The sequence below is a fragment of the Crocuta crocuta genome, unplaced genomic scaffold, assembly GCF_008692635.1.
Source record: "Crocuta crocuta isolate KB4526 unplaced genomic scaffold, BGI_CrCroc_1.0 scaffold188, whole genome shotgun sequence".
In the NCBI taxonomy this organism is placed as follows: Eukaryota; Metazoa; Chordata; class Mammalia; order Carnivora; family Hyaenidae; genus Crocuta; species Crocuta crocuta.
The window spans coordinates 4,669,225-4,678,111 of record NW_027532599.1 but is presented as its reverse complement, the minus strand read 5'-3'; the positions used below and the strand labels follow the sequence as shown (position 1 = coordinate 4,678,111).

The 8,887-nt window shown below is 33.6% G+C and overlaps 1 protein-coding gene across 1 annotated transcript in view; it reads right to left on the bottom strand.

The window, feature by feature from the left end:
- Positions 1–1,241: 1,241 nt before the first annotated feature.
- LOC144244769 (uncharacterized) overlaps positions 1,242–8,887 on the bottom strand; it is a 458,868-nt gene continuing 451,222 nt past the window's right edge. The window contains exon 6 of the transcript XR_013339058.1: positions 1,242–1,303. The gene's annotated coding sequence lies outside the window, so the exon portion shown is untranslated. The remainder of the gene's footprint in view (positions 1,304–8,887) is intronic.

Sequence of the window (8,887 nt, the reverse complement as noted above, 5' to 3'; positions counted from 1 at the left end):
AAGATTTTTTCTTTTTTTTGAATGGTGACATTAATTGAAACACTGCTGTGAACACTCTTGTCAGTATTTGATGTGGAATAATAAGAAATGAATAGACCATTTCGAATGTTTGAACCAAATATACCTCTAGATAACTACATTAGACATATATTGCAAGCAAACTGTAGAATTTCATGACTAGTATCATGGAAAAACTATGAGACTGGTTTTTAACTGCCCGTCATTATATGGCTCTTTTTCGAGGAAATTGAAGACTGACAACCTTGTTTCCATCTGGAAACATCTAACATCTGTGGTTGTAAACATCAAAACACAGCTGTTGTAGCTCTGAGTAACCACTCCAATTTATTTATTTTTGACTTAAAAAAATCTTCAGTTTTCATCAAACATCACAGTTGTTAAGCCATGTTCTTACAGCAGGAGGAAAAACAATTACGAGAAATCACTGTATCAAACATTTAAGAACAATACTCTTTCTTCTATTTAATTTAATAGAGATACAATCGCCCATCAATTAAAAAATGTATTTTGTTGTGGGTGTGCCTTCTTTTGGGAACCACAGAATTTAAAGCTACCAGGATATCAGAGATCCTGAGTACATTTTATGGTTAGACTATTATAAAACGTTTTCAGAGGGGAAAATTGGGCTACTCAAAGTGAGGCAGGAAGTGCAAGAAATACCTTATAGAAATAGAATAGAAAAACCTTATTCTTTTCTGTTTTTGCATAGAGTACATGGGTGTTTCACATTAACTTTAGTAAGATAACTTTTTACTAAAAAATAAGTGCATATTGGTGAAATACTGAGTTTTAGTTGTATATGATTCTAAAAATGATTTCATATGAAGAATAATATGTTAAAATTAATTCTCATACATTATACGTGTGGATAATATAAATAACACCAAAATTTGAATTATTTTTACAATTCTTAATCATAGTATCAATTCCCTTTCAGCCAGATTAGCTCCCTTAACTGCTCGCTCCCCATCAGCAGCCAGTGAGATGGGGAAAAATGTCCTTCAGCTATTTCTTCCAGGGTGCCCACTGGGTTTGATTTCCAGCTCTCCCATTAAAGCCCCGGAAGGTGTGAGGTTTCTGATTTCTCACTGTATGGACTGCTTCTACATTTAAAGCCAAGCTCTTGGGATGGATTCCTTGTTTGGACTTCCTATCTGCTTAGCTTCAGTCTAGCTTGCAGTCCTCTCAGGCTCTGGGCTCCGCAGTCTGCAGACAGGCACCACCACATCCGGGGCTCCGCCTAAATCCGTTTCCAGGCTCTAGGCTGCCTACTGGCATTTGCCTGGAAGGGAGAAATGGGTAGACTTTTCTTAACTTGAAGAACTTGAGATCTTCTGGTTGTTTCCCTATTTAGGACACAACTGAATAGTGATACCAGTCCAGAAAATCCAGGTTCTGATCACCAGCATTATTGATTTAGAAACGTGCAGGAATTATTTGCAAATTTTACAGTGTGGTTTAAGCCTCTGTCCTAACCTTTGAAGCGCGTAAGAAACCAAGTTTAAAGCCAGAAATTTTTGTCCTATGGTGCAAGAGTGCCTCCCAGCGGCAGAAAGTTAAGGTGCATTGGGTAGCGCTGAAGATTAAATGTCACGCTAAGGTCACCTGAGTGCCACTAGTATCTTGGCAGTAGTTATTCCTGACACAACTAATATCAGAGAAATTCATATGTGATCTAATAATATTTACCCTCATCTCATATTTTTAACTGTGATTTTTTTTAGCATAGGAAATGAGAATAATATGCTCTGCATAGCTAGTCTCAATCTTTATTTGTAAGATTTAGACAATATTTCCTAACTCATAACATTATTGTAATAAATTAAATGCATTAGAATGCATATACAAGTGTCTAGTATATATAATGTCAAATTTATAATATATAGCATATTATGTGTGGTATAAAATGTGTTGTATGCACTAAATTGTATGATATATAGTATATATTCCCTGTATAAAGATATAATATATTACATACAATGTATAGTTATGATATGTTCAATTTGTAATATGGAATATAATATTTAACATATAATTGATAATATTATCATGAACTGCAAAATGTACTTTTTCCTCCGTTCTGCCTGGACATTGTGCTACAAAAAGTTTTACCTTTTCTTTGAGAGATGTCCAAGACAGCTGTCCATCAGCAGAGATTCAGTTACCCTACAAATTATGGAGCTTTTTTGGCGTCTTAACATGGGAATTAAGTGGCATTATTGTGACTTTCTTGTATAACTAAAGATCCCAGGTGGAAGCCCAATGTTATACAATGGCAAAGATCCAGAGCCCTTCCTCTCCTTATCAGCATTCTGGCAGACCAAAGGAATCTTCTCAGATCTGTTGGAGACGTGAGGCACCCCCTGTTTCCCAGCTGTGGCCACGGATGAATGAAAATATCTGAGGCTACTTGTCTTTACCTATTGCCCAGTGGCAGCAATAACGCAGGAGACAGCTGGACTGAGCCATTATGCTGTCCGTATTGACTCAAGTTTGACACTAACACATGGATAACCAGTTTGTGAAAGTCCAACTCACCCTTCCCAGGTGCTACGCTTGCTCTTATTTTATACAAAATTCCAGTTCTCAGTTCTAAAATCAGTTTCTGTGACCAAGTAAAGTAGCTATTCTCTGATTTAGGGAAAATTGAATTGCTGTTTTGGATTGAGACTATACCACTGGATTAATACTTTCTTGATGTGGTAGATTTTGATGCTTGACAAGTTACTTTGTGAATTTTGGAACCGGGGAATCACATCATAAGAATATGATTATCTGATTCTGTAGACTAATACTCGGTCACACCCTAGAACTTAGCTTGTGTTGAGCCCTAATTTGGCTCACAGTTCTGAATTCCAATAGATTGAAATAATCCTATTAATTATATTTTAAGAGTTTTATATTACAAGCCATTTGATTTTATTGGCCTATGTGGGTATTTTACTTTCATCAGAAACTCTAAGGCAAAAAGAAATACATGGATTTTTGTCTTAGGACATTTAGAAGTTACTACCAAATCTCTGTTTAACAAAAGAGGATGGAAAACTTATGAGAGTAATAAAAATAAAATTATAAAACATATCCTTCATTTTAATCATGTATTTTACTTGAAAAATATGTTTGTTTTATTGGAATAAGTTGCTGTCATTAATTTTATTTCAAATATTGAAAATGTATTATTGATATGTCTTTCTTCTATAAAGCTGATTCAATAATTTAAAAAAACAGAAAATGAAGGTTTCTCTTTTCAAAAAAAATATTTGCCTTACAAAGAATTCACTTTGTACTTCACTATAATAAAGGATCTAGCCTTTAATTTAATATTCTTTGTAGTAATTTAATAAATATATACTATAGTTTCCCATTCTGTACACCGAAGAGCAGTGATGTGTGAAATTGAAATAGATGTTGGATATTAAATAACAATCCATGATATACTTCGCAAAGAACAGAAAGAAATAATATTTATTGAATGCTTACATGGTGCCACATAAATAGCAGTGCCATTTAAAGCTCACAACAACCTGTATAGAACATGTTATTATCTCAGACTTACAGTGAAAAAAACCCTAAAATTCAAGGAATGCAACTTAGTCCAAGGTCAGTCAGGAAATTTGATATGGATGAAGATTGTCTATCATCTGTCCACTACACCCTTCTATTTTATATCAGAAAGCACTATTCTTTTCTAAGATAGAAGCACAAATGATAATAATAAGGAAAGTGTTAGGTGTGTAGTGACAATGTGTTGCCAGTAGGTGCTTATGTTGGTCACATGTTGGGGAAAATTTGGTTGTAATAAAGATAGGTTCCCAAATATCAAGCAATTAATTTGGATGCTACTTCCATAGGAGCAATGAGAAAAATTTGACCTTGGAATTCAATTTTTGAATTTACTAACTAGTCAAATGAATGCCTTCTAGCTTACTAGTTAAGATATTAAATACTCAAGCCAGTCTTCCCTGGTTTAAATCCCAATTCTACCACATACTGCATGTATAATTCACTTAAAGATGTGTGGAGATTATGAAGGGTATGTTTTTATTCATAAAAATGTAAAACCTCTGTTTGCTAGATGGTAAGAATATACATGTTATCTACAATTAATACTTTCATATTTTATACTTGGAGAAAATACCCTCTGGTTTTGATTCTTAGGTGAAATGTGTTTAATATAATCATAGTTCTACAAAATAGTGAATTTTATTTTAGCCTTGGCTTCAAGAAAGAAAATATCTCCAAAACTGTACCATGAAAGGGAGAACACAACAAAGTAGATAACACAGTACATCAGAAATCATAGGTCCAATAAAAATATTAAATGTGTAAGAAGGAAGCTGTAGGAATAAACAAGTAATAAATAAATTTTAGGATACATATTAAAGACATTAAGAGTAATTCATATAGAATAGCTGGTTAGGAGAGAAGTAGTATTATAAAGAATACCAAAAATAAACTTTGACCATTAACAGGCGAAAAAGTCTGAGAGTTTAGAAATTTAGGAGGAGAGCAATATTTCACAAATGTAGATGTGGAAAAAGATAAGGAACAAGGAGGAGGTGATTAGCAGAATTACACTAATGAAAAAGATAGTGCCATCCAGATGACTGTATTTGAGCCATAGTACCAACTGGCAGGAGAAATGCTTTTCATGAAAGAATATTTAAAAAGATGTTTGAAACTTAATCAGAACTGTGCAATGACACATATTTACATTTTATGCTCAAATTAAATTTTGATAAAATTTAGAGTCAAGAGGTCAATTATATCAGGACTCTTGAAAAGTTTGAGATCTTATCATTTGCAAACTAACATATTTATAAATCTTTTGGATCAGAGAGGAAAAAAATTACAGAAAAACTAGTAGAGTATCAGCATATATGCACTGGGTACCCTATCCACAATGTCCATGGAGTAATTCGATGGGCCCAGGAGCAGGTCCCCCACCTTCCTGGGAGTTTTGGAATGGCTGAGAAACTCAAGGTCAAAAATCCACTGGTTTTGAGCAAGCGACCTACAGTGGAGCACACAACAAATAAGTGAGTCTACCTTCCCCCAGAGAGCAAGCAGCTCTCATTCCAGTTATCTTGACCTACTAGACGTCTATGTAACCAGGCACAGAACTGTTCAGTATCGGAAGACAGAGAAGCCTGGCATCTGGCATGCTCCCCAAGAATGTTCAGAGCCCATGGGGGATTGTCTCTCCAAACAAATCATGTTCAGTAATTCTTGGGAGCCTTTCTGAGCCCACTAGTCAAGAGGGCTCCTGGTGATATTAAAACAAGTTGCACGGTCTCTTGCCATCAGACGATGACAGATATCCACCCCCACTCAATTATTTCTGCCTGAGCACCGACCCCCAAGGTACCTTGTTGATCAGTATTGAGAGTGACTTGTCCCCTTATTCTGGCCCTGGTACGATGATTGCACCTTGTGAAGGAACTTATTGTGGGAACTTCCTCTTTTATGATTATGGGAACAGACATCGTGTCTCTGGCAGGTCCTGTTTCCCTCCATACTTTCCCTTGAGCTATGAACAGGCTAATGACCCTTACTCATAAAAGACTGACCTTTACGTGTACAATTCTGTTTCTACCGTTGCATTAGTCCAAGAGGTTCATATAGCTCAACATGTAAATGAGCTAACCAAAAATGTCTCTCATGCCCGAGGTATTCAAGAAATCATAAAACTAGACACAAAGGTAAATGCACTCGAAGAGGCTATTCTATGTATTGGAAAGGAGCTAAACTCTTGAAAGGTATGGTTGGTTCTCCAGTGCCATAAAGAATATAACTGGACAATTAAGTCTTGCCCAGGGACAAAGAGCCTAATTTAAAGAGAAGGAACAGATAAGGGTAGAACATAAGTTACTACATATACCTTTGCTAACTGGTGATGTGTAGCAGTCACATCCCTAAGGTCTACATTACATTTAACAAACACTTTCCCTTACCCTGGCAGCTGTGATGAGGATGGATAAGAGTATCTACAACTTAACCTATGACTTACTCTTAGCGTTATTAAAATGTGTATGTTGGGGCACCTGAATGGCTCAGTTGGTTAAGCGTCCAACTTCAACTCACGTCATGATCTTGCAGTTCGTGAGTTTGAGCCCCGCATCAGGCTCTGTACTGACAGCTCAGAACCTGGAGCCTGCTTCAGATTCTGTGTCTCCCTCTCACTCTGCGCCTCCGCTGCTCGTACTCTGTTTCTCTCTCTCTCAAAAATAAATAAACATTAAAAAAATTTTAAATAAAAACTGAATAAATAAAATGTGCATGTTATCCTGTTTTTCACTAAGAACACCTGTTATTTTCTTAGTTACTCAACCTCACTCTAATTGGGGCAGTTCTGCAAGAATACTTCTGTAAAACCTGTTTCTGTACATTTTCCAAAAACATCTTATTATAGAGAACTATCCATTGTAAAAATTCCATTTTCTGATGCCATGTTAATGTTTTATCTATAAAGACACCAAAACCGACAGGACAGAGATGCCTGCCTGGTGATCAGAAAGAATCTCGGGGCTCTCTCACTCCCTTTCTCTCTGACACCATCCATCCTTCAGGGACCCTGGACCTGGCCAGAGCTGGACTCTGGGAAGTACTTACTTTTATTACCTTTGTGAAATAGGGAGTTAAAGGCCCCTCAAATAGTTGTCATAGCGATGCATCAGCATTGATAAAACCTACAGCTAAGAGTCTTATTCACAGCAGGGATAATAGGGAGAAAACCACCAATCCTCCAAATTTGATTTAACGGAGGCTTAGTTTTCCTTTGGTGAACTACCTATTACACAGAAAAAAAATCCTTAGCTTTAGCATAATTCAATAGTCAAAATGATTATGCAAAATCAAACAGTGGCCCTAATCATATTTTAATCACTTATTCTTGTCCTTATTTTACTACATATGTTCTAAGATTTAGGCAGAGGCTGGATCTGTATTCATATTCTATAAAGAAGTAAAGCTTTTACAAACATGCCAACTATTAATCTTCAAGGCCCAAAGGAATGTGAACATCTCCCATTGTCTTCTTCCTTTTCATTCTTTGCGATTTCTTAAAAATACCCAGTATCAAATTTCAGTACACATCCTTCCTACATCCCTTATAATTGAAATATGTACTATTTAATCATATTGAATGTCACATCTATGAGCTCAGCTATAGTACAAATTGTGTGCCAGTTATTTATGTGAAGGTAATACATTCAGTAAGAATCACTCACTCTCGCCATAGAAATTTACTTATTTTGTTTATAAAGATTATAAATGCAAATGTATATATTTAAATAAGCACATATGTCACTATAGGATAATTTTAGAGCTTAAAGAACATAATTCATAAATAAAATAACCAGTTTTGAGAAAACATTTATGAGTTTATTGTGAATTATGACTCCAAGGGAGGTGGAAAATACAAATTTTTGTGAAATTATGTAAATAATGCCAGGTCATAAATCGTATTGCCGTATTGGTATATTTGCATAAGTTGCAAATATCATTGTCATTTATGATGAAAAAACAATGAAACAATAAAATAATATAATAACTCCAAACATTTTCTGTGTGAGTCCTACTTCAATTTTTGTTCATGGATATATATCATAACAGATAACATAAGTCATAACAACAGATATCATTGAGAACTTAACTATTGCTTACGCAGGTAGATAGATACATGAGAAATCTGGGATTAAAAATCCATGTTTTCTATATGCTTAAATACATCTTAAAAATACATATTACACATGGAAAAATATATATTTACTATATACTTACATGGATGGTAAAAATATAGTCTATTAATATTTATGGTAATAGTAAAATTACTATTCAAAGTAATAGTATAAACTATTGATAGTATCAATAATATTAATAATTTATATTAATTCTTTAGAATAATAAATTAGAAAACATTTTATATTATGTTTTATTTTAATATAAAATGTAAACTTGAAATTTATAGTAATATCAATAGGAATTATAATATTTAAAATCTGAGTGTTTTTTCCCCAAATTTGACACTCCCCCTTCCCCATCAAGAAACAGTCACTGACTTAGAAGTATACTTAGAGCAAAAGCTTGTACAATAGAGGTGTTACACAGATATTGAAAGGGAACTACACAATAGTAATGATAGAACACATTATTGACTTAAAAGAAATTATCTTAATGGTTAAAATGTTTCTGGGTGTCCCTCACATTTCTTGATTGATTGACTTAAGTTCTTAATCATAACAACTTTTCCATAATATTTAAGAAATGCTTCCCGGTAGTAATTGCCAAAATGTAAAAATGATGTGTTGATCATATTATTCTGCCTTATAAATGGATTTATATTATATAACTGGGTATTTTAATATGAATTATTTTATTAACATTTTCACTTATGGTATAATTATATGACTATAATATTATCAATGCCGTTTATATTATTACATTAAATATTATCTGTTTATACTAGGACTATTTTATTTATATTATCCAGGATTTATTTATTTATTCATTTATTTATTTCCAGGATATATTTAAACTGTAATACAGTATACTATTACATTACAATAGTTTATTATATCAGTAATAAAAACTTATTAAAAACCAAGTAGCTTTGATCATTTAATATGCCAAATAATTTTAGAGAAAAACAGTATTAATGTTGAAGTTTAAAAAATTTACATTGTTACAATTGCACATCATGTAATATTCTTAGGATAATCTTTTGCAAATTTGGAAGTTAAGGAAGCTATAGAATAGCACATCATGTTGTTTAGTGAGATTTATTGTTGTGAGATTTATTGAAATTGCATTTAGAGAACAGTGATTCTTTTACTAAAAATGTAATGATTTCTAATGTAATATATTC